General features: G+C 40.3%; 1 long non-coding RNA gene across 1 annotated transcript in view; it reads right to left on the reverse strand.

The window, feature by feature from the left end:
- LOC140200712 (uncharacterized) overlaps positions 1–25,906 on the reverse strand; it is a 147,686-nt gene extending 121,780 nt beyond the window's left edge. The window contains exons 1-2 of the long non-coding RNA XR_011886700.1: positions 25,818–25,906; positions 25,200–25,267 (exon numbers count right to left, since the gene is read on the reverse strand). This is a non-coding gene — a long non-coding RNA (uncharacterized lncRNA). The remainder of the gene's footprint in view (positions 1–25,199; positions 25,268–25,817) is intronic.
- Between the last annotated feature and the right edge of the window lie 2,073 nt (positions 25,907–27,979).

The following is a 27,979-nucleotide window of genomic DNA, read 5'->3' on the forward strand; positions in this document are numbered from 1 at the left end:
GGAACGTTGAAGTTCTCTATATGGACTTTGATAAGGTCACGCATGGAGGGTTGTCAAGAAGTTTGGCCAGGATGAGGTTGTAAATTGGATTAGACATTGGCTTTGTGGGTGAAGCCAGAGACTGGTAGATGGTTGACTCTCTGACTGGAGGCCTGTGACCACTGGTGCGTTGCAGGGATCGGTGCTGGGTCCATCGTCGTTTGTCATCTATATCAATGATCTGGATGATAATGTGGTAAACTGGATCAACAAATTTGCAGATATCACCAAGACTGGAGACGTAGTGGATACTGAGGATGGCTATCAAATCTTGCAGTTGGATCTGAACAAGCTGGAAAAATAGGCTGAAAAATGGCAGAAAGCATTTCAAGAAGACAAGTGTGAGGTGCTGCATATTGGCAGGAAAAACCAGGGTAGGAATTATATAGTGCGTGATAGGGTACTAAGGAATATGGTGGAACAAAGGGATCTGGGAATAAAGATCTATAATTCATTCAAACCAGCATCACAAATAGATTGGGCTGTAAAGAGAGCTCTTGGCATGTCGCCTTTTATAAATCAAAGTATTGAGTACGGAAGTTGGGATTTGAAGCTGGAGAGCACATTGGTGAGGCCTAATTTGGAGTGTGCAGTCACCGACCTACAGGAAATACATCAATAAGATTGAAAGAGTGCAGAGAAAATTTACAATGATGTTACCAGGACTTGAGGAATGGAGTTATAAGGAAGGCTGAATTGATTAGAACTTTGTTCCCTACAGTGTAGGAGAATGAGGGGAGATTTGATGGAGGTATACAGAATTATGAGGGCTATAGACAGGGTAAATGCAAACAGGCTTTTCCCACTGAAGTTGGGTGGGTGAGACTATATTTAGAGGTCATGGGTTAAGGGTGAAAAGTAAAATGTTTAAGGAAACATGAGGGTGAACTTCTTCAGTCAGAGGTTTGGTGAGTGTATGGAAAGAGCTGCCAGAAGTGGTAGATTTGGGTTTGATTTCAACATTATGAGAAATATGGATAAGTACATGGATGGGAGAGACATGGAGGGCCACATGGTCTGGGTGCAGGTCAATGGGACTAGGCAGATTAATATTTAGGAATTGACCTGATAGGTCAAAGGGCCTGTTTCTGTGTGTTTGTGGTGTTCTATGCCTCTATCCCACTTGTAGTATTGGATTGCATCGCTCCTGAAAAAGTGAAGCCTATTTGCAGTGTCTAATGCCTTCCATTATATCCAATCTATAAATTACTGCTCCATAATCACAATATCAGCTGAAGATATCATCAACAGTGATTACTCTAAAAGTTTCGCAAAAGCCTCAGGTTAGGCTTTGCTAGTGCTGGTTCACACAGGAACTGAAGAGTTGAATTCCAAAATGAGGAAAAAAAATACTGTCCTGGACACTGAAACAACATTTTAAGAAATATGGCACCAAGGTGCCCTGGTAATAATATTACCTCAGACAATAGAAGATTATTGTGCTTGTAGGTGGTCAATCATTTCAGTCAAGAATATAATTACAGGACTTCCTAAATCCAATTAATCTAAAATGCTTCCATTACCTTCTTCCCATCATAAGACCACATGTGGAGAGTTTGCTGATGTTTTCATTATATTCCCTTGTATTCATAGATCCTTAGAAAATAAAGCAGCCCATGTCTGCATACAGCAAAATATAGACTTCTACATACGGGTTGAGAAGTTGCAAACAATTGTCATATCATAAAAATACTGAATATAATGACTGTTTCTAACAATGAGAGTGTCTGCTTGCTTACCTTTGCCATTAGCACCACCAAATCCCCACCTCCAGCATCCTGAAGGGGTGAGATGGGGATAATGGGAAATCGGTCAATCTTGATCAAAAACATTAATGGATATACAACAAAAACATCATTACAAATGTAAGTTAAAAGTAGGTCATCCTACAAAAAATGACGAAAATCCTTTTACTGTCTGGAATTTCACGGAATATTTTCCATTTGCCTGGATGAGAGAAGTACCAACACTCAGGAACTTGGAAACAACCCAGGTGCAAGCATTTGCTTCATAGGTGTCCCATTTACTGGCTCACCAGCAAATCACACCTGTCACAAAAGACGAGTGCTGCAAGCACAACTTCCCGCAAGTTTTCCTCCTACTCAGTCTAACTTGGAGTATACTTTTGTCCCGTCATTTCCCTAAGTTCAACACAAGGAGTAACTGGTTGCCTTCACTAGAACAAATGAGGATTAAAGATGGGGAATAACCATTGGCTTCAGCAGTGCTGCTTCTATCCACAAAATGAATGAATATAAAGAGTCAATTTCATGCATCTACAAAAACGTTCCTGTCTTACCAGTCTCTGCTGAACCACAGCCCAGCACCAAGAGTTCTATATTCTGGACAGCATCAAGGGGGAGGGAGAGAGGGAGAGGGAAAGGGAAAGAGTAAAAAGGAAAAGCTAAAGAACAGGAAAAATGCTTGAGTCGAGACCATAACCAAGATACAGAGAAAGAGAATGCTCTTAATTAACTAGGATAAGAATCCTTCCAGAGCCTGAATCAAAAGCTTGTTGGAGGAAGCAGAGAGCCAATTACTAGCTATTTATACAGAGAAGTGCTATAAAAATAAAACCCACAATCTGACTGGACATATCAAAATGCAATTAGAGCTGAACCTCACTTCTTCGACATTCACCTGCAAAGCACACACAGACACAGACACATCTAACGAGGAAAGTCATTGATTCAAATGCCCTTTTGCTCTGTAAACATCATTATCCCTTCTAAGCCACTGACACCATACACAGAGATAAGAAGCCCAACACACAAAAATCAAGGAGAACAACTATTGTGGCACTTAGATTCTTATCCACTCATCTCCCATTTGACTTCCTATTTCATCAGACAGGAAAGTGACTAGAACGCAGACCACAGAGACAACTTCTTCTCAGACATCTCCGAATCTCGTAATCAATCATCTTATTCTCACTACATGCATCTGCATTAGCACTGGCCATTCTCATAGATAACACCATAAGCTCACTATGGTCATAATTCATAGTCCTCTTTGAAGCTTTATCACTTGAAGTTATTAATAGAGAATTATGTGATGGGAGTTAGCATGCAACAGAGGATCAGAAATGCCAAGTTAAAATTTCCATCCAACTTAATTAGCATAAAAAACACACATTCCACATTCCATTTTAACAAAAAAAAACACAATCCATTTCTAAGCAGGTGGATTTGAAAGGCAGAAAATCTCGCAAAGCATTTATCATTGGTGACACATTAACATAGGATGCGTAAAGAGTAAACATTAAGGCTGCCACGAAAGTGGTTTAAGGTATCCATTAATCAAATTGCCAAATATGAACACATGCAGCTGTTGTATTCATTATGTTCAGCACACAAAATGATCATCCACCTGTTAACATAATTCATTCTTTATATAATGGTAATAGGACAGGAATTGATCACAATCTCATCCTTCACTGTGAGCTCTGGCTGCACTGCCATGGTGTAAATATAGACATATTTGATACATGGGCAGATGTATGAGGTGCCACAGTAGTACTGTGGTTAGCACGATGTTATTACAGCTCAGGACATCAGAATTCAGAGCAGTCCTGGCATACTCTGTACGGAGTCTCTGTACATCCTCCCCATGAGATACGTGGGCTTTCTCCGGGTGCTCCAGTTTCCTCCCATAGTCCAAAGATGTACCGGTTAGGTTAATTTTTCATTGTAAATTGTCCCATGATTAGCTTAGGGTTAAATTGGGGTTTCAGGAGTTGCTGGGTAATGTGGCTTAAAGGGCCAGATGGGCCTATTCTGATCTATATCTCTAAATAAAAAATAAATTAATTAATTAATATAATTTTAACAGAATTTATCATTCTCGCTCCTTCATCACCGATTAAAGTGTGCAAAATACTTACACTGAATAAAATTCCCCTCTCGTTGTGAAACGGGAACACCTCTTATTCCCTTATTAGGGAGACAGCGAGCCTGAGATACGTCGAATTACTGAGTGAACGAGTAGTCTTTGGGGTACTGCAAGTCTGTGTCTTTATTGATGCTTTGCTGCATACTTGAGTGCTCGGTGGGGGGTGCCGATGCTTTCTTGCTGGCTGGAGGGGGGGGCCGTTGCTAACGTGGCTGGAGTTGGGGGTGGTGTTTTGGGGTTCTAACATTTAACTGTCATTCATTCTTTGGGGCACTCTGCTTTCATGGATGTTTGCAAGAAAAAGAATTTCAGGATGTATATTGTATACATTTCTCTGACATTAAATGTACCTCTTGAATTTATGAACTGCATATCACAGTTATTTGGACACTGCACATTTCATGTGATTGCCATATTATGTTGTCGCTCCATACAATCAGATGGCACCACGGTAGTTTAGCAGTTAGCATGACGCTATTACAGCTTGGGGTGTGGCAGTTCAAAATTTATTCCCAGCGCCCCCTGTAAGGAGCTTGGACGGCCTCCCCATGGAATGTCTGAGTTTCCTCCCACAGTCCAACGAGCTCCCGGTTAGCCATTGTAAATTACCCCTCCATTAGGCTAGGATTAAATCAGTGTGTTACTGGCAGCATGGCTCAAAGGGCCAATTCCGTGCGCTATCTCTAAATAAAAATGTAAAGGAAATAAATTCAAAATAAGAGTCAAGTACTGATAAAAATAAATGCAAGAGGATGGTTTACTGCCTTTGTTTAATTAATAGGTATCACCAAAGAGCTCCTGAGTAAACTCGTTGCACATTTTCCAGAATGCTGGAATTCCAAAGTTCACATATCTTTCTTGTTATTTTATATTATAATACAACATTTATATTATATTATAATATTGGGAAGTGCTAGAAAAGATGGTGCCAGAGGTTTTTGTAGATTCAGGTGACTTCTTCCAGTTTGTCCGAGAAACAGCTTATTCTTCTTTTCTCATGTCTTTCTTTTCTTTTCAAGGTGGCTGGGGTCCTGTTGGAGTCGGTGATATACAGCTGCAGCTCACACTAGGGTTCTCCATGAGCAGTGGGTTCTCCGACTCGCCATGCGGCCTAGCGTTTCGATATCTCCAGGTGCAGCCTGGAAAACATGCTGCTTCAGGGTGCGACCCCGTGTGACGACCCGGTTCCTCGCCATTGTCGCGGGACACAGAAGCATCGAGACAGCAGGCGGTGTGCGCTGCTGTCAGAAGAAGACCCCTGTACTCAAGCAATACTCTCTCTTTGATGGTGAGTGAAAGCCTGTCGGTCCACTCGGAGAAGTGACGCGGAAGATTGTTACATCAAAACAGCAAGCTGCCGGTATCCCGCTCTTGTTTGCTGCAGAAGGGATCTCTCTCTCTCTCCCTCGTGAGTGAGAAACAGCTTGTCTGAGATACTGAAGTGTCAGGGTGGACAGTAGTTTTTGATGGACTCTGGATCAAGGTCTCTTTGGGGGCTTTACTATTGCTTGCATGGTGAGGGGAGGGGGTTGCAGCTTTTGCTGGTGCAAGTGGGGGGGAGATGGAGGGGGGGTCAATGCTTTTGCTGCTGCTTGTGTGTGAGAGAGGGAGGGGGTTTTGGGGCTCAGATGTTTCTGCCATTCATTCTTTGGGTTTTTTTTCTGTTTCGTGGATGTCTGTGAAGATGTAAGAATTTCGGGTTGTATACTGTATACATTCTCTGATATTACATTGAACCATTCATAGTTGGCAAGATTAAACAATAAGTATCTTTCAGGAATCATTGTGTCATTAAACAGGCAGCAAAGTAAATGCCTGGTACATCTCCTCATTTCGTTCAATGTTTTAAAAGCACCAGATACTGTGTAATCATTTCTATGTTTCAATTCTCACTCAGCAGAAATCTATGAAATTCGCAAAACTTTCAATTCCTTTGTCACCCAATACCAAATTTTACAGTAAGCTAACTCCTCATTTGTCCACATTCACTATCTGCCTGATACCACTTGAATTTTAAAGTTTCTACTTTTCACTCAAGTCTATCCATGACCCCCATCTTCTCCAGTTCTGGGCTCTCGAATATTCTGATTTCATTGTTGATGTTTGGCAGAAATGCCAGTTTTCAACTCGGTCCCAGACTCATGAATCCCACCCAACGTCCTTTAACCTGTGTAATTCCACAGAACCATGAAGAGCTCACAAGGGGTCTTGTATATAGTTTTGATCTCCTTATATAAACATGGATATACATAAAGGGAATGTAGCACAAGTTCTGCAGACTAACTCCAGGGATACCAGATCTGCCAGTTGGGAAGTAATTATGAAGATTAAGCTTATATACTTTAGAGTTTAGAAAAATGAGAAGTGATCTCATTGAAACCGACAAATTTTTAGTCAGGCTGCACAGGCTTCATGATTCTAGAACTAAGTGTCACAACCTGGGAATAAAGTGTGGGCAATTTATGACTGAGTGAAAGTGAAATATCTTCAAATAGTGGTCACTTCATGGAATTCCCTATCTTCATTCAATGTTAACTGAAAACCAGTATGAAGAAACCAAATCAAAGGATAAGGAGATACTACAGAAAAAATCCACTAAGTTAGAAGGTCAGCCACATCCTTAATAAGTGGCAGAACTGGCACTAAAAGTCAAATAATCTATCCCTGATCCTGTTCTTTTTCCCTTCAAATCACCCATTTTTGACCAGCCTTTTCCTCATATGCCCTAATATCCATTTGCCTCAATAGCAGCTGCGGTTCGATTAAGTTGCTGCCAAGTGTCTTGAAATATTTTTGCTACATTAAAGACATTATACATGTAAACTACAGCTATTAATGTATTCACACATAAATAATAATTAAAGGGCTATTAAATTCAGGCAGCCTAATTTGTGTGCTTCACAGTGTACCTGCCAGTTACAGGAGTGGAATCATAAACACAAAACACAAGTGCAGACATCTATATGACTGAAAGGATACCAAGGCCTTCATAAATATTGCTGTATCTCTGGAGGCTGTACAGAAGATGATGACAGTACCATCATGACTTTGATAGTCTCCGGGCTTGTTTTTGGAGTTATATTTTATGAATGCAAACCTGACATAATATCCTCATAAGCTTAAAACAATACCATGAAAAAAAATTAAAGTTGTCATGAATTTCATGTTAGAAGACAAATGATGGGATGTGTAAAGATACTGTTCCTTTCCCAGTCAATCAAGTTACAGATATGGAAGTGCCTAATGTGGTTTTAATTGGCACCTAAACACACCAAAAGAACATTAACATTTCAACTCTAAATGTGCCAAATCTTAACCTTACCGTCAAACAATTGACATGACTCTGAAATGAATTTTTGTGAACATGGAGTTTCATTCCTTCAAATTTTGATATTCTGTGGAGCTTAAACAAATTAAAATAAATAGAAAATTGAAAGTAAATAAAAGAAGATATTGAAAATCCAAGATAAAAATAAAAAATACTTGAAGCCATCAGCAAGTTGTTCAGCCGCTGCAGAGTGAGAACCATATCTAATATTTCTGGTCAAAAACCTGTTTCCAGCATTTTCTATTTTATTTTAAATAAACCAATATGTGCACACCTCCTCAAAACCTGTATTTAACATTCTTTAACCCACTCTCCTACCCAAAGTTTGTATCGTAAACATAAGGACAGCATCCTATCCATCCTACCTGCCCCAGTATGATATCCTGCATTAGTACTATCTTGCAATCTATCTCCTATTAATTCTTCCTTATCTCCTTTATGACAGCCTCATTATATGTTTCTCTTTGTTCCTTTCTCAATCTATCCATGATTCCACTAACCTCAGTTTCATCTGGACACAACTTCCTTCCAGCTTCTTGAAACCTGCTAGTTATTCCATTACTTTCTCAGGAATCACTCCCAATCCCCTCTTCCCTTTTCCTTAAAAATGCTCAGTTAAACTGCAGCTGAAAACTCCTCCCGCCCCTGTCCTGCCCCACTTATTTTATTTACAAATACTTTAGCTTTATTCTGCAGCTCTTTCCATCTAATTCCTTTTCTCCAATGGCAAGGAAAATTAAAGGCCTGGAGATCTAATGCACTGGTTTCACAGAATGCTTGGGTGAACTTTAAAGCAGGAATTCTATAAGTGTCTAGACAATGGGATGACCCGTTGGGGCACCCTTTGAGAGGAGGGTCGTGCAGCCTGATGTGACCAGAATGAACATTAAATTTTCCTGAATGCTATTGGTATCGCTTTGCTTTGGAAACTGAAGTAGAAAACCTCAGTTTATTAAAGAAGAACAACGCGTAGCAAAGCAAATATAGCTGTTCCTCATTTAATGAAGGACATTTTTGATGGCATCATTTCTGGTTTATTTGCCGCCCTCGTGCCTCTCGTTGTCATTCTGGAGACGTTCAACCCTTTCATCCCCCGTCTCTTCATCTCTTCTGCTGTTTGTTGTCTCTGATCCTGGAGACATGCATGCCTCTCCTCCTCCTCTCATCTTTTTCCGTCTTGACTCTTTGATCCTGGAGTCGTGCAGCCCTGTCCTCATCCAATTCTTGTTCTCTCCCTCTCCTTGCCACTTCCCGACATTTGGCGTCATCTCTTGACCTTAATGTCCCCCTTCCCTTTCCATGCGACATAATTAGGCTGACCATTTTTTGTACCCTAACGCTGGATAGAAGATGTGAAGCACTAACACCAAAGGATGCTGATTATTCTTGATGATGTGGTTGGCGCTCTCCTGAATGGACGTGATATAGTCAGCCCTGTCCTTTGACTGCAGCAAAGGGTTTTATGGGTGTCTCGGAGTACGTAATTACAATAAGATTTAATTATCTCTTAGTGATGGGTGGCAGTTAGATCTGTCCCAATCCTGCACATGCTGATGGTGATTAGCAGAATGTCGACCCCTCAAAACAGAGCTGCCCTGCCCTTTTGCTCCAGTAGGTGTTGCTGCTGAGGCTGGCCGTGCACATGCAACGGGCTGTGGTGTCCCGATTTCCATCATGGTCGATCAGGTCTCAGGTCAAAGCAAGCCTGTTGATTTTTGGCGAATGAGCAATTGTATACGAATATATAACCCTGAACTTTGCCTGCATTCTGTAAGTTAGGGCATTTTAATTCGATTTAGCCAAAAAAAGTGCCACTCTAATGTACCGTTTGTGCTAATTGGAGGTCACAAACAGACAGACAGACAGAGCCTGAGAGTTTTAGTAGTATATAGATATCCCTGCCCATCGGTAACTTAATTTGTAGTCATGAAACCTGCAGAGTGAGATGATCATTTCAAAAGATTGAAGGCCAACTGAATAGCTTGGTAGATAATTAGGAAGTACTGATCCTGAGTATCCTGGATAAATGCATAACAGTAGGGAGAGGACAGTGAAAGAATGGATGGGATGTTTTCCTTACGTTAGAAATCCTCTTCTCATAGTTTGGATCTGATGTTAGGGTTGGGGGTGATTCCAGTTGTGTAAAGACCATAAGATATAGGAGCAGAATTAGGCCATTCGGCCCATTGAGTCTGCTCTGCCATTTCGTCACGGCTGATCTGTTTTTCCTCTCAGCGCCAATCTCCTGCCTTCTCTCCATGTCCTTTCATGCCCTGACCAGTCAAGAATCTATCAACCTCTTCCTTAAATGGGAAGTGGTGCTGGGCACATGGTGACCAGTGAGTTTGATAGAGGAGCATTTTTGATGGGGGAGGGGCAATAGGAAGAAGCAAAAGATGGTGGTGTTGGGGGAAGGGATGGAGGAACCAGGTTGTGGTGGTTCATGGTAAACCATTTGAACCTAGACCAAACATGCCTATGCCTCCTTGTCCATAAGAAGTCAAGTTTCCTGAGGCCGAATTAAAGTAATTGCAATTAAAATAGAATGATGAGAAGAATAAAGACAAGCAGTTTATTTATCAAATTAAAGGTTTAATGTCCTGTAAACTGATTGTTTTCTCCTCCTTGCCCCAAATAAAAAGTTCATACATAATCCAGATTTGTTGTCATTTATCCCGATATGTCCCGTGATTGCAACCCACACAATTTTGGGATTTAAAATTCAGCCTTCAGTTTGATGAGTCTTAGTCCCCAGAAAATAAAATATTCTAATTAAATAAAACATACAAAATAGCTGAAGGAAAACACAATCTTCATTCTGGTCTCAAACTTGCATTGGTCTGTCTAGCCAGATTTCTCCCCATCAGTTTAACCTTTTCCCAAACTCTCAAAAATACTGAAGTAACATAAATATGCTTTCCTTTCCTTCCATACTCAAATATTATAATCCAGCAGTTTTTTAAATATGTAATCGTAAGAAATAATTTTTTAAAACTACTAATATATTTAATCAAATCCAGTAAAGGAATTACTAATGCATTCTGACAAACAACTGTTAACAAAAGCACTAAAGTCAATTCCTGGGAGAGTCTAAAGACTTCAAGTAAAAGTCACAAATGACAACTTAGTGAGCAAATATGTACTCCAATGTAATCTGAAGTTTTTTTTGTTTAAAATCTTATTGGGTATTTTGGTTACTAAGCAAAAGTAAAATGGGAAATGAAAACAAGATAACAGGAACCCCAGAGGTCAGAAAGCACAACTGACGGATAAAATTATAAGCCGAGAGACTATCTCTTAAATCATAGGCAAAATTACAAAGTGATTGGCTTTGGGAAGCAGAGGAAGACTTCGTGGGCAAGGAAAGCAAATGTTATGATATCACCTTTGAATAGATGTAGTAATAACATAACCAGTTTACACAGGGATTTATAATGGAAAATATATACTGGGGATGACAATAAGATAACAGGAAGTAAGATTTCATAGACAGTGTACACAAATACAAAATGATTAACAGGTTATGTAAATAACATAAAAAGTCTGCATTTTAAGTTAACATGAAGAGCTCCAAACTAATTTGCAGAAACTGGTTTCCTACAAAATGCCAGTACATTAAGAAAGGGTTAATGTTACATTTGGCCATTCTCATTCGAAGACAGCTCCAAATGACATTTGCAACGTACATTTATCAGCAAAATATAGTTGCTAGTTTATGAAAAGAAAGATAGCTCTCTGTACCAATCTAAGAAATGCCCTTTCATCAATACTGTAAATTGTGAGATTTCAAGAGTATTTTACTTTCCATTCCTACAGCTAGCAGTCCTGAAAGATTATGCTTCTTGCTCATCAACCTGCTTTAGTTAATTAATATATCTTAATAGGCAGCACATAAAGACTTAGAAGTGCTTTTCAGTTTCCAATTATCAATAGATTCAAAGATAGATTTACAGTATTTTAAAACTAAACACTACTTTGAATAGACCTTTCTTTTCATACTTTAGGCTATCCAAATGCAAAAATCAAGTTCTGATTTCCATAATCTGTTCAGTACCAGTTGAAATAAGTTGCCTTTGAGATTAATGTTTAACTGAAACAAGCTTAACAGAGTCAATAAAATTGCATCATATCAGCAAAATCACAAACTACCTACAACCGATTATCAATATTCTGCACCTGCACTCTGGCAGAAAGGAATAGCCTGAGTGCTGCAAGGCTGCCCAAGCACTCAGTGTTACCTGGGTCACATCACTGTTACCAGTAAGGATGACAAGGAACATCTCCTAAACCTCAAGACAGTTTTTGAAAAGGTTAGAAGATTATGGGATCAGAGCATAACACGCGACTAGTGAATTCTTGAAACCAAGCACCACTTCCCATGGTCACACCATTGACGCACAAGGATTACACAGGTGTGTTGAGAAAGTTCAACAAGTGGTGGATGCCCCAAGGCCAAAGGATCTGTCACAGAGGCAGTCTTTTTCAGGATTTGTCAACTTGTACAACAGACTCCTGCCAAACCTGGTTACTGTGTTCCACCCCTTGAACTCATTACTACAGATTGGGAAGAAATGACAATGGACCAAGCACTGTGAGATAAGTTTCAAAAAAAGGAAAAGGAAATCGTGACTTCAGATACTGTACTCACACTGTATGACTCACACCATCTAATGATGTCTGGCCTTATGGTATAGGCGCTGTGAAAGCAGAGAATACCCCATAGCTATTGCATCACATTCCTTTACCGCTACAGGGAGAAATTACACATGGGTTGACAAAGAGGCCTTGAGTCTGGTTTGGGGTGTAAAACATTTTAATCAGCACTTGTATGGGAGAGTTTACCCTTGTTACTGATCATCCACTTTCAATTCACAAAGGGTGTTTCACTAACAGCAGCAGCACAAATGCAAAGATGGGCTCTATTCCCTGGAGGACACAATTACAAGATCAAGTTCAAGAGGACAGCTAATCATGGAAATGTGATTGGATGAGGAGTGACCTCATTAACCTTTGAAAAAGGGAATACCTGACATATTTACAAAAGATGAAACTCCTTGTAACATATTCTCCCTAATGCAAATTGAAAGTCTCCCTATTAAGACAGAGCTGATCCAAAGGGAAACCAGAAAAGCCCCCACACTGTCTCAGTTCTATATGGCTGGAAGAGTACAGCAGAAACTCCAGTTCCCCCAATTTTACCAGCGCTGGGATGAACTTTCCCTTTCACAGAGGTTGCCTTATGTAGGACTTGAAACTTGTTGTACCATCCAAACTAAGAGCAAAAGAGCTGGAGGAGCTACATGCTGGTCATCTCGGTGTTATTAAAAAATGAAAGTATTGGCTCAAAAATTTGCCTGGTGGCCTGGGATAGATCAGCAGATCGATCAGCTTGCCGCGCAGCATGCAGGATGCCAACACATCCAGAAGAATCCAGGAGCATATGGCCATAAGACCATTAGAAAGAGGAGCAGAATTAGGCCATTCAACCTATCGAGTTGGTTCCGCCATTTAATCATAGCGGATCCATCTCCCTCTTAACTCCATTCTCCTGCCTTCTCCCCTTAACTTTTCATGCCCTGACTAATCAAGAGCCTATTAACTTCTGCCTAAAATACACCCAATAACTCAGCCTCCACAGCCACATATGGAAATGAATTCCACAGATTTATCAGCCCCTGGCTAAGTAAATTCCTCATCTCCATTCTAAATGGATGTTCCTCTATCCTGAGGCTGTGCACTCTTGTCCTAGACACCCCCACCATAAAAAAAATCCTCTCCATATCAACTCTATCAAAGCCTTTCAACATTCGATACATTTCAATGAGGTCACTCCTCATTCTTCTGAATTCCAACGGGTAAATGCCCAGAGCCACCAATCGCCGCTTTTACGATAAGCCTTTCATTTCAGGACCATTTTCAGGAACCTTCTTTGAACCTTCTCCAATATCGGCACATCCTTTCTAAATAGGGGGCCTAAAATTGCTCACAATACTCTAAGGGAGGCCTCACCAGTGCCTTATAAAGCCCACTGGAAATAAATGCTAACATTGCATTTGCCTTCTTCACCACCAACTCAACATGTAAATTAACCTTTAGGGAATCCTGCACAGGAATTCCCAAGCCCCTTTGCACCTCAGATTTTTGAATTTTCTCCCCATTTAGAGAATAGTCTATTTTTTTATTTCTTCTACCAAAGTACAAAACCATACACTACCTGTCACTGTATTCCATTTGCCACTTTTTTGCCCATTCTCCTAATCTGTCTGTCCTTCTACAGCCTCCCTGCATCTTCAACACTACCTGTCCCTCCACCTAGCTTTGTATCACCTGCAAACTTTGTCACACGGCCATCAATTCCGTCATCCAAATCATTGATCTGCCACATAAAAAGAAGTGGTCCCAATATCAACACCTCTAATCACTGGTAGCCAATCAGAAAAGGCTCCCTTTATTCCCACTCTTTGTCTCCTGCCAATCTGCCACTGCTCATCAATGCTAGTATCTTTCCTGTAATACCAAGGGCTCTTATCTTGTTAAGCAGCCTCATGTCCGGCACTTTTTCAAAGGCCCTCTGAAAATCCAAGTACACAACATCCACCGAAGCTCCTTGTCAATATTGCTTAATATTTCATCAAAGGATTCCAACAGATCAATCATGCAAGATTTTTCATTAAGAAAACCATGCTGACTATGGCTTATTTTATTATTTGCCTCCAAGTACCCTGAAACCACACCTTCCCAACACTGGGCTCAAGCTAACTAGTCTATAACTTCCTTGCTTCTGCCTCCCTCCATTCTTGAAGGGTGAAGTGACATTTGCAATTTTCCAGTCTTCCCAAAGCATTCCAGAATCTAGAGATACTTCTAGATCATTACTAATTTCTTCAGCTACCTATTTCAAAACGCTGGGGTGTACTCCATCTGGTCCAGGTGACTTATCTACCTTCAGACCTCTCAGCTTCCCAAGCACCTTCTCTCTAGTAATAGCAACTGCACTCACTTCTGCCCACTTAACACTCTCAAAATTCTGGCATATTGCTAATGTCTTCCACAGTGAAGACTAATGCAAAATACTTATTCAGGTTGTCCACTATTTTCTTGTTCCCCCATTACTACATCTCCAGTGTCATTTTCCAACAATCCAATATCTACTGTCAACTGCTTTTTACTCTCGAAAAATCTTTTGGTATCTTCTTCAATATTGTTGGCTAGCTTACCTTCATATTTCATCTATTCCCCCTTACAGCTTTTTTTTAGTTGCCTACTGTTGATTTTTAAAGGTTTCCCAATCTACTAACTTCCCACTAATTTTTGCTCTATTATATGCCCTCTCTATTCCTTTTAAGTTGGCTTTGACTTCTCTCGTCAGCCATAGTTGCACCATCTTGCCTTCAGAGTAATTCTTATTCTTTGGAATTTACCTATTCTGTGCCTTCAGAATTGCTTCCAGAAACTCCAGCCATTGCTGCTCTGCCATCATCCCTACTAGTATCCCCTTTCAATCAACTTTGGCCAGCTCCTCTCTCATGCCTCTGTAATCCCCTTTACTCCACTGTAACACTGATACATTTGACTTGAGCTTCTCCCTCTCAAATTGCAGGGTGAATTATGTCATATTATGATCACTGTTTCACACGCTGCTCTAAAAAGCCATCTTATAGGCATTATACAAATTCACTCCCTTGGAATCTAAAATCAGCACCAACTTGACTCTCCAAATCTACCTGCATATTAAAACCCTCCCCTGTGACTGTCGTAGCTTTGTCCTTTTGACATACATTTATTTTCTTTCTTCCATTGCAGTTTGCAGCCTACATTGTAGCTACTGTTTGGAGGCCAGAGTACAATTTCCATCGGGGTCTTTTTACTCTTGCAGTTCCTTAACTCTACCACAATGATACTACATATTCCAAAGATTTTATTTTATTTTTTTACCAACAGAACCATGCCACCCTCTCTGCTTACCTGCCTGTCTTTTCAACACAATGCTGACCTTGGATGTTAAGCTCCCAACTATAATCTTCTTTCAGCTGCAACTCAGTGATGCCCAAAATGGCACATCTGCCAATCTCTAACTGCACTACAAGACCATCTACTTTATTCAGTATTCACATATAACACCTCCAGTTCTGTATCTATCACCCTTTTCAACTTTGTCCCCCTTTTACTCATTCTACTGACTGCAAGTTTGCTCTATCACCACTTGTCCTTCCTGACAGTTTCACTACGCACTGCCTCAGCTTGTAAAGTAACATCCCTCTCATTTCGGTTCCCATTCCCCTGCCAAATTAGTTTAAATTCTCCCCAACAGCTCGAGTAAACCTGCCTTCAAGGACATTAGTCTCCCTCAGGTTCAAGGGTAACCCGTCCCTTTTATACAGATAATACCTTCCCCAAAAGAGATCCCAGAATCAGAATCAGGTTTATTATCACCGGCACATGTCATGAAATTTGTTAGCTAAACAAATGACTCAATGATCCAGAAATCTGAAATGCTGCCTCCTGCTCCAGTTTCTCAGCCAGGCATTCATCTGCTAAATCATCCTATTCTCACCCTCACTAGCGCACAGTAAAGGCAGCAATCCAGGGACTGCAACTCTGGAGGTCCTGTTTTTGAGCTTTCTACCTAGCTCCCTAAACTCTCTTTTCAGGACCTCCTCGCTTTTCCTTGCTATGTCATTGTTGTCAATACTTGTCAGTACCTCCAGTTGAACTCTGTCCTTTTGTGTGTTTTCCCCCTAGCTGTCAAGTCTGTGGTTTTGTATTGCCATGTGCTCCTGTCCTCACTCCTGCTCTACTCTGGCCCCTGTATTACTGAGTACTCCGTCTCTCACCTGTTTCTCATTATTACCTGTATTGCTGCCACCTGTGTCTCATTGTGCTCCACCTATCATCTGCCTCTCTGTTTATTGCTCAGTCTATTTCAGTCCTGTGTTTTCACCTATTTATTATCAGATTGTACCAGTGAATTTTCCTGGGCCTTTCCAGCATTCATATCTGTACTCTGTCTGTCTGTCTCCCGATTCTGGTTTTTGGATTTCTCTGAATGTTTTGATCTCTGCCTGAACTTTGATGCCGACATTGTTTGCACCTCAGGATTTGTTACTCAATTAATATCACTGTGTGCACAGTATTAGGTCTGTGATTGGATCCCTGCTCCAGCGCCCTGACAATATGTACCAACACCTCTGGCTGCTCACCCTCCCCCTTAGGGATGTCCCTGACCTGGCACCTGGGAAACAATATACCATCAAAGTGTCTCTATCACATACACAGGATCTCGTCTCTATTCCTCTAACTATGGAATTCTTGATCACTGCTGCAGTTCTCCTCTCTCTGCTTCCCTTCTGAGCCACAGTGCCAGACCCAGTGACGGAGACCCAGTTGCTACAGCTTTTCCTTCACTAGGTCCCCCCCTCAACAGTATCCAAAACACTAAACTTATTATTGAGAGGAATGGCCACAGAGGTATTTTGTACTGGCTTCCCATTTCTCATTCCTCTCCTGACAGTCAACCATCTTCATGCCTCCTGTGACTTAGGTGTGACTACCACCCCTGTAGCTCCTATCTATCATCTCCTCAGTTTCCCATACGAGCTGCAGCTCCAGTTCCTTCACACGTTCTCTGAGGAGCTCGGCGCACCTCATGCAGATCTGGTTATCTGGGAGGCTGGAGGTCTCACAGAATTCCCCTATCGTACACAAAGAGCACAACACATTTCCTGGAGCCATTCCCACTGCTTACCCGATATGTAACTTGCCCAAGTCTGATGAGCCGAAGCCTCCCCATTCTGCTTCTTCCTGCATTACTTCTGTTTGCCCTTGCTAATGAATTGCGACTGCGCTGCTAAAAGAAATGAAATACTGCAAAAGGTTCTTTATTTAAATCTCTCACCGCCCAGCCTACATGAGGGCTGCTGTGCCAATTCACCTGCTCCACTGAAGGAAACAGCACCTCGCCGTCTCTGGGAACAGCCTGCATTGCCCAGGCAGAGGATTGATGTGGATCTTACCAGGCAAATCCTGGGCACAAACTTCTTGTTAGCAGTGGATACAGCTACAAAGTGCCCAGAAGTGTTCCCAATAGCCTCTTCTATAGCCTGGAACACTGTTGATGTGCTTAGAAGCATCTTCACAAGGACTGGTGAAGCAGAACACTTAGTCAGTGTCAATGGAGCACAGTTATTACAGAACATTTTCAGTCATTCCTGAAATGAATGGAGTAAAATATATTGCATCTGTACTATACCACCCAGCTATGAATGGCTTGGCAGAAGGCTTGTGCAGAGACTAAAGAACACTCTGCAAGCATTGTCAGCAGAACACACAACACAAACACTGAACCAGAAGTTCACCAATTTCCTCCCTACAGAACAACTCAGCAGTTATGCTGTTCCTAGTTCATCCCTTGCGTTCACAATTGGATCTCGTCAAACCCAATCTCAGAAGGAGTATGCAGGGCAAACAGCAGAGAAAAACAAGAGGACTCCTTAAACAAGGGGGTTCGATGTTCCACTCCTGAACAAACAGTTCAGACGAGGGGCTACATAGGTGATCAAAAGTGGGTACTCAGAGAGATTAAGGACAGAACCAGATCACTCTCCTACACTGTGGATATTGCTTCTGATATCATCTGGAGATGACACATCGATCATTTGAGGAGAGCAGAGTCAATTGTTAGAGAAGGAAGGTGTCTAGAGCTGTCAGAACCACTTCCTGCAGTTCCAGAGTCAACTCCTCCAATCCGAGAATCAGCGTGATCCCCTTGTCAGGTAACAACGTTATTCCATAAGAGTAAAAGAGCCTCCTCAGTGATTAAATCTTTAGGCCTGAATGGGACCATTTAAAATTTACCATGTCGTGAATGGATGTCTGTTTAGTAGCTGTATTACGTAGTATACTATCTATATAGTTCAGATGCATTCTATATTGAGTTGATAGCTAAACAGGGAGTAATGTTATGTACTTAATGTTATAAATCTGTAGTATTTGAGTGATATTGTACCTAAATTGTTCAATTAAACATTCTTCATTCTTTAAATAATTCATTATGGTTATATATACGAAATGTGTGAATTGCATATAGCGTTACGTTACCACATCATACTTACATGCTCGCTTAAATTAAAAACTAAGTTAGACTCATATTTCAGACCCTCCATCTTTTGCTTGAAGTTAGTTTTATGTTTTGGAGTTATGAAACATAATAATTGTTTGCAGGTGGAGCATTGGAGGAATGGGACTGTTACTCAATGAGAAAACTATCCACAGTTTAACAAATGGAAGTGCGTGCTAATGAGGGCTTTCAATGCTTGATCTTATGAAACGTTTACAGAAGGCTTTGGGTTTTTCTCTGGGTAATCTCTACATTGTTTCCAGGTGATGGGATTGGAATACTGTACCTGAGACCAGAGTCTGGTACAGAAAATGCATAAAGTGGGATTTTCATAAGTCACGTCTACCATACCCGACACCCCACTGTATATTAAGTTATTCAAAGGTACACAGTAATGCTGAGTAAAGATGAACTTCAGAGACGAGAAGTAGCTTTTTTTGATATGTTGCACAGGCAAAACACTGTGCAGAACAGGCCAAAGTTAAAGCAATTTTAAAAGAGGCCAATACAGACATATCAACATTTCTTGAGACCTGCTCAATATTTGAGTAATTTTCTCCTTTGCCATCAGCTAATGTGAAGACTCTAAGACACCACTATCACACCATTCTTAAATACTGTAATTTTCAGGAAAAAAAGGTCATTGTAAAAGTGTGATGTATAGTAGTCTGCAGACCAAGCAACAACTGTGCCTAGCCCATAATTGGTGGTCTATGTTTAAAGGCATGAACAGAAATAGAGCTGAGTATTACACAGATATGGCCTCAAGACAATTGTGTTTAGCTCTGTCACATTTGAACCATATATCTACGATATGTACAGGAAACATCAAAAATTGAGTCAGATCTATTGTAAACACTTATTCTTAAACCACAATACCCTGAAGAACTTCACAAAATATTGCAGAGATTATAGAAGTTTTATAAGGAATAAGAGTACAAAAAGGGTAAAATGCATAGCTACTAGAAGCAAATATTCATGAATTCACAAGTGAGCCAAAGGAAACAATCATCGTGAAGCAGTTTCAATTGGAGCTGTGTAATGAGAACAGCTTAATAACTCTGCTGCAGGTATGGGGTTCAATCACTGATACCTAAATATCTCCACACTTAGAATTTTTAACTAAATCAATTGACGAAGAAAACTAACAAATAAAAACATGGGCCTCACTTTCACTGCATATAAATAGAGCAGCCTAATGGCAGGCACAGCACAGCTGCTCCTCATAACTGATGGGCAAAACATTGGGGTACCATGGCAGCATAGCGGTTAGTATTAATCCATTACTACTCAGGGTCAAAGTTCAGAGTTCAATTCCAGTATTGTCTGTGAGAAAGTTTGTATGCTCTTCTGTGTCCTCGTGGGTTTCCTCCAGGTGCTCTGGTTTCCTCCCATATTCCAAAGGCGTACCAATTAGTAAATTGTCCTGTGATTAGGCTATGGTTATATCGGTGATTTGCTGGATGGTGTGGCTCATTGGGCCCAAAGGGCCTGTTGCATGCTGTATCTCTAAATAGTTAAATAAATAACCTCCCTCTGTGTGATTATAAATGTAAGCTCATTTGATACAGATTGCGTAGTAGCTTGTATTCACGGAGGTTTAGATCATCTCTACTAGCTGAGGATGATATCTAATTTAAATGATCAAAGTGCATTATCTATTTGGAATACCACGGTTCACCATGTAAGGAACCTTAAATTCAACACAATATTGTGGTCAGCTGATAGGCAAAGATCTTTGTGAGCTGCATTGTCATACTCTTCTTGTTTGTATTTAGTGCAATAACTTGATTGAAGTGGTTAGACTTACTTCAATTAGACCTATTTCAATTATGACTGGGAGTGCTTTGAAACAATGTCAAACAGAGTTGGAACATGAGACAACCTGGCTCTGATAATGGAACACAATTTAAATCCATTAAATACACAGTGTTGATGAGGCTTGGAGCTTTTGAAATAAGGCACTTTCACTTACAGATCCACAGAAAAATGACAAAACCAAGAGTGCTGTGAAGACTTTAAAGAGGCTTTTCACAAAATGCAAATAATCTAGTAAAGCTTTTTTTAGATTGAAACAATACACCAAGTAAAATACAGAAGAGTCTGCTCAGAGACTGGTGGCATTGGTACAAGATACTAGTTCCTATTACAACCTGAAAATTCTGGTGTACTGGATTAGAAAGCTGATCAGAACTGAAGATTGTCTCAGATTGAAGACTGTATTGAAGCACAGACCCCTCACTTTTCTTGAAGCTGCCAGTAATCTTCAAAGGCGGGCACAATACTGAAACGGCATCAGCATATCCCAAGAATCAAACTCTATAGTAAAAGAGAAGAGACTTCATCTAGTTTTCCTTCAGCTGACAGGATCATTGAGGATCACAGGGCTTCCCAAATTCAGAGACTGAGCTCATGTCCTACTAACAACTGCCTGCACTGGTTGTAGCTCTAAAGGGTTTCGGTGCCCCTTTTAGAAGAAACATAACTTCTGTGGGCAATATTTTCAGCAACACTCTCTCCTCCTCCCATCAATTCAGCATCCATTCATTCATTAGCAATGCTCACTAGTTGCTTGGAGGAATGTTGCTTGTGTTGTGTCTGTTCCCTTAAGACCTGGCTGGAAACATCATGACAATGTGTTACAATGTGACAACTACAAGAATGTGTAATGTATCAAGGATGAACACTGGGCTGGAACAAACAGCCTCAGCTTCAGTGCGGTGTTACATAAAGAAACTAGACAGCATTCTTTCCTGAATCTTGCATTTGAAGTTTTAACTGTATGACTTTCACAAATTGCATTAGGGAAGCTCACAATATTGTGTCAATGACACAAAAACTGCACCTTAACTAACACTTGGCCTCCAGCCTTCTATGATTTGGCGTAGTGTGACATAGAAAAGAAGTGCAGGCCTATTTAAACAGATTCACAGACTTGGGTACAGCTAGATGGGTTTTGAGAGGAACAACATGATTAAGCCTTTGAGGAAGCAGAGATGACATGTTTTAGTGAAAACAGCTCTCTTTCTCATAAACTCTGGTTATTTACATATAGGCTCAGTCTATTCAACCTCTTCCCATAGTGTAATCCCCCAGTACATGAACGAGAATGTATTTCATCCATTGAATGTATAACCTCGGGTGGGGAGCACAAACCTCTACACAATAATCCAGAATGATGTCTCAACTTGTCTTTTCCCTTGTACACTAACCTTCAAAATTAAAGGCCTTCCTAATCATTTAATGTATCTGAACCATAATTGGTGTAGTCCTAGTCATACTTTATTAATCCCGGGGGAAATTGGTTTTCGTGTAGAAGGGCAGCAAAGCGCATCTGAACATCATGTCAATTTCTCATGTTTCTTTAATCTTCTTTTCAATGATTCTATCAAAGTGGATGACTTGACACATTTCCACATTATATTCCATTTGTCGTGTCCTCACCAATTCATTTACAGTATTCTGACTATTTCCCCAATCAGACTCTCCACGAGACCGAGAACCACAGTGGCAATAGGAGTAGGCCGGCCAATAGGAGTAGGCTGCTGAATAGGAGTAGGCCGGCCAATAGGAGCAGGCTGTTCAGACTCTCAAGGCTGCTCTGCTGTTCAATAGGATCATGGCTGATCTCATTTTTCTCAAGTCCGCGTTTTAGCCCTTACCCCATTACCCCTGATTCCATCCTCCTCGCGGGTTATTTTGCCACCCAGCTTTGTGTCCTTAGCAAACATTGATCCACTTTTCCAAATCGGTGGAATAGACAGTAAACAGATGAGGCCCAAGCACTGAACCCAAGGACACCCCACTCATCTTGGCTTTGAAATGCCCCACTTACTTATTCTACTATCAATCTGGTAACCAATTCTCAGATCATGCAATAAGATTTTATCCAACCGTGTGTGCTCTAACTTCTTCTAACAGAAAATTCTGGAAACATTCAGCAGGTCAAGTAGCATTTTTGATAAGACATGGCCAAAACAATGGCACACCTCTTCAATGACTTGGACTTGATCAGGGCTCACTGCTATCACTGTGAAGTTTACACATTCTCCTTGGTTTTCCCACATCTCAATGACATACTTGTAGATTAATAGACTACCATGAATGACCATATGTAGCTCAGGGCAGGAGAAACACCCAGGTGATGGGTGTATATATTGCAGGGAATTAGATGGGAAAATAGTACTGATGAAAATGCTTTGCTTGCCAATTTGACAACTCAATAAGCCATATTTCTTTCTTCTGTATTAGAAGAAATTATTAAATGTGAACATAATAAACTTATACAGAGGCCACTGATACAAGATAGTCACCAAGAAATCCAATGGGTTATTCAGAGGAAACTTTGTTATAGAACAGTTATGGAAATGTGAAAGTGCCAACACAGGGAGAGGATGATACAAAGTAATAAATGATGCCAGACAAGCATACAAACCAGAAATCTAGCAGACATACTTTGAAGAGGAACGACAAGAGAAAGCTTGATTGGAACATAAAACACACCATGGACCAGTTGAGACCAATAGCCTGTTTCTGTGCCCTATGCCCCAAATAATCCTAAATGAAGCATCTGCTCTTAGCAGTGAATCTCTGTACCAGGATGCCAAAGTATTTATGAGCGTTACAGAATCATACACCCTCTGATTTCATGTTATTTCCATGGAAAACAATCAGGCACAAACAATATTATCACCCAATTGCATGGGCTATTGAGCTTCTTCATTTTAAACCACCATACCTCTCCAAGTTTAAATGGGTCTGAAAGCCGTGAAAGATTAAGCATCTAAAAGCATTCAATATGCTCCTCTCTTAAAAATCAAAGGTCATAGCTATTGTTCATAGGGTAGTAAGTGAATAAATGCATTCTCATCATATTGGAACATCATTACTAATCAACATCTGGGCTTCTGTGTCACCTTCTGCTAGATCCTTGACTTTCTCATCAGGAAACCAAAGTCAGTGCAGATCAATAATAACGCCTCTTCCTCACTGACAATCAACACAGGCACACCTCAAGGATGTGTTCTTAGCTAACTGTTTTACACTCTCTGTACACGTGACTGAGTGGCTAGGCATGGGTCAACGAGCATCTATAAATTCAGCAGTGACTGGCAGAATCTCAGATGGCAATAAGGAGGGAGATAGATTGCCTGCTAGGCTGGTTGAATGGTGTTGCAAACAATAACCCAACACTGAATGTCAGCAATTCCAAGGAACTGGTCGTGGACTTGCAGAAGAGGAAGTTGGGAGAACACACACCAGTCTTAATTGAGAGATCAGCAGTGGAAAAGATGAGCAGCTTCAAGCTCCTGGGCATCAACATCTCAGAGAATCTATCCTTGATAAAAATCACATTGATACAATCACAAAGAAAGCATACCAGCAGCTGTACTATGTTTGAAGTTTGAGGAGATTTGGTATGTCACCGAAGACTCTTGCAAATTTTTACAGCTATACAATGGGGAGCGTTCTGACCGAGGACTGAGGCCGCAGAGGACTGTAAACTAAGCGGGCACCATCCTGGGTACAACAAAATTAGTGCTTCAAGGACCCTCATGATCCAGGACAGTGAGAACGTAAGTTGCTGCAGGCCTGACACCCTTGTCTGGTGGCGCGACAGACAACATGGAAGCTACGTAGCCTCAGTGGTATCGAGGACTAGGTCTCAAGCTGTGGGCTTGTCTGCTGCTGCAGACCAGGTGAGGAGTCGCCCGAGGCAGTGCATCGTGGTGTCCATGCTCGGCTGGGAACTGGCCTCTCCCGTCGGTGCTGCCCTCCCATGTTCAAGCAGTGGAATGACAAGCTGGATTGTGCACGCCTGCGCACTGCTGGGAGATTGTACCATCAATAGCAAGACACGTCGCTCAGGGTCTTGGACTATCTATGTTTTTGTTTCATGTAAATATACTTCTTTGCTCACCATTATGAATGTGTTATTTTGTATGTGTTTTGCACCTTGGCCCCAGGTGAACACTGTTTCATTCACTTTATCTTTGGATCACTGAATGATATTTAAACTTGATTTGATTTGATTGGCATGCCCTCTTCTCACTACTACCATCAGTGAGGAGATACAGGTGCCTAAAGACTTACACTCAATATTTTAGAAGCAGCTTCTTCCCTTCCACCATCAGATTTCTGAATGGTCAATGAACACTACCTCACTATTTCCCTTTCTCGATTATTTTTGTGACTGGTGATTATTTTTATATTATGCACAATACTGCTGTCATAAAACAATGAATTTCATGACATGTATCAGTGATAATAAATCTAATTCTGATCTTGAGATAGTACAGTACAAACATTCAACTAAAGTAATTGAAGACCTGGAAAAGTTAGAGCAGCTACTGCTCTGTAATGAACTCTATTTCCTGAGATTGTGGCTGGTACTTAAGCCTTATTAGGAATTCTAATCCAATATCTTATAAATTTACTGCAGTTAGATACAGTAATAAGAATTAGCCTTACTGTTATTAACATCTTCAGACATTCACATTAATTGTTTTGTTATTTACCTCAGTCCTAGCACTTTTCAAACCATCATCTTGAGGAAGTAACTCCTGTTAGTTATCTTCCATTATGTACAGCAGGACGAATGGAAATAAACAGTTCATTATGCTTAAAGTTACAGCATACATCAACAGAATGAAAGGTATGCTATTCTGAAACTGGAAGCTGTACAAACCAAACACAAGTTACTCAAAGCCTTCAGTAAATTAGCCCACACATACCTCAAGCACTCACAAATATTGCATTTTACTGAACTATAAAATGTAGTTATTGCACAAATAATTCCATATGCCCTTACAGAAAGTAACTTACCACGAATTGTAAGAAGGATGTTTAATTGGTGAAGGATACTCTGGAGATCGAAAAACAGTGTTATACTCCTATAACACAGGAAAATACATCATTGGGGTGGAAATTAATAGGTCACAACTTCATAAAGTTATCCAAAGGAAATTCGCAAACCAATTACTAATATTTCCTTCCATCAATAAGAAGAACCAAAATGCTAATCACTTATAGATTTTTCTTAAGGTTCTTTATGCTTTTCCTGGACCCATTCGAATCCCAATATTATGAGAAATTCAACCGCGATTTAAAAAATGTTGATCCCTCCAGGAAACCCAGGATTGAAAGATTAAACACATCCCGACTGTTCTAATAATGTAGATTAAGCTGAGGACCAATGCTGCTCCCCACCAAGAAACGCAGGAGAAAGGGCAGTTATTGTTGTACTTCGCACATCTGTCCACAAAGCATCCCAGCTAGTGGTTGTGGTGTTTCTGCAGATGTTACCCTGCTCACACTGCGCTCTTCGACCCGATTCCTATACGTTAATGTTTGACACCCTTCTCTGGCTACCAAACCCGTGTCCAGCGAGAGCATACCTTCCCCGAGGAGGAGCAGAGATCAATGTGAATACCACGCAGATACCTGAGCTCCGGTACCGAGTTGCCACACGTAAATTACAGTAGTCGCTTGGCCTGCATGCCGTAGACCGATGGGGAAAGACCGGACTAGACTCATCGGACTGGCGTTCCCGTTGTAATCACTAAGCCTGAAGCTGTTGCAGCCTCCCAATCCACCAAATCCCATCGTCAAACGTATAGCTCAATGTAGACTGCAAACAACAGCGTCTCCTACTGACGTTCCAGGACTCCAACAACGTTTTATTTTAATGGTCAGTCCCCCAACTACCAGCACTTGTTTATAATGGGAATTAGTGTAACTTCAACCATTATCAAAGATTGAGTACTTGGCATAAAATTGATAAACAAAGAAGTTTCAGCGGAGATGTGTTTTTTTTTTTAATGGCTACAACGTTATATATGATGCATCGCTATTTTACCAACTGGATTACATTTACAACTTGATGAATGAAAGAAAAGTACCTCCCCTTGCAAATCCAACAACTCAAAGCGAATAAATACGACCCCAGTTGGATTAGCACATTAAAAATGTAAAAAACTAGGTTGTATGCATCTTGCCAAGAAAAAGGAAATAAATCTAAGAACTGATTTGGCAAAAAAAAGATTGAGAGTTGAGTCAAATAGGAGGTCTGAAATGAAAGAGATTGGCTGGTAACAAATACTGATATATGGATTTTAAGAAACCATAAAAATAAAGTACAATTCCACTCAGAAACTTGTATTATTAAATAAGACCACCTTTCATTTTCTATACTCCAGTAAGTACAGCTTTACCTTGCTCAATTCCCTTGAGAGGCCAACTACTTCATCCCAATAATTACCCAGTGAATCTTCTCTGTACTGCCCCCAATGCAGATACAAATTTGGAGAATAAAACAGTGTAAAAGAAGCTTCAGATTAGAGAATACAGAAACCTGTTTGCCTCCATTTTATGTTATGAACTCTACCTGCTGTCTAAAACCTATTAGTGAACTTTGAAGAGTCTGCAGACTTGTCAAAGGCCACTTTTTTCCAATATTCGCCTATTTAGCATGAAAATGATTGTTGATGCAAACAGTGTATACTTTCTTGCAAGTAAGGTTTCTTTACCCTCTAAACAACTTATCTGTAAAAAAAAAATTGTTGTGGAATTCTTTGGATACTATTGAGATTGATTCATATCAATCAAGTGTCGTGGTATGACTACCACATCATGGAATGGTATGAAAGTGGGTAAAGCTTGGAAGCAATTTGCAAGAGACTACCAAAAGCCTGTATAGAAGGAAATAAACAGCTTTAGATGATCATTCGGTGAGTTACAAAGGAGAAATGCGTGCAAGTGGAATTTAACATTAAAGTCATGTAAGGTAAGAAGAATACAATTGCTTTGTTGATTAATGGTGTTTTGTAATTTTTAGATCAGATAATTCTCATACAGTTTTCTGTAATATTTTATCTTATTATTTGTAGTGATTTGTACTGCATTAGCTGTCATGTTCACTAGTTTTAATCTTTTCTTATTTTTTCAAAAGAAGTTCTAAGATATTGCTCCTGTTTACCCTTCAGAAAGGGATCTGGCCAAACTCAGATAACAAGTACAAAGGAAAGCTACATATTCAAGTTAGTAAGCCTTGCCAAAGTTCACAAAACATGCAGCATATATAAGCTAACCACACACATTTAAATTACACCATCTTTGTACATAATTTAAAATCTAAAATCCTTTCTAGCATTTCTATTATAAGTAAATAAGCATTAAAGTACTAATACATTGGCAGTCCTTGTGAAATTATTGAGAGCATGTTTTTGATTTTTTGAAATGAATTTTTACTGTGGATAAAGCTCTGCATGAAGGACAATATTCAGTTAGTTATTCCTACAGGGTTGCCTTTTCTATATTTCAACACTCTATTGAAATATTTTAAATTAGAGTTTATTCCAATCTCAGACATGTGTCATTTTGATTTGCTTATTCCTGATGCCATAGAATCAAATATTAGATTCTGGGTATTCCTCAGCATCATTTTGTGGGCCACATTAGTGTATTATTTTTCACAGATTTTCCCAGTGCCTTTGAGTTTGCCAACTTGTCAGTCTGCCATTTGACTAATCCACAATTACACTCTTTTATCAAAACTTCTAATCTTGTTCTGCTCTCTGCCTTTACCTTTCTCCTGTCATTAATTT

This window comes from Mobula birostris, chromosome 7 (assembly GCF_030028105.1).
Source record: "Mobula birostris isolate sMobBir1 chromosome 7, sMobBir1.hap1, whole genome shotgun sequence".
In the NCBI taxonomy this organism is placed as follows: Eukaryota; Metazoa; Chordata; class Chondrichthyes; order Myliobatiformes; family Myliobatidae; genus Mobula; species Mobula birostris.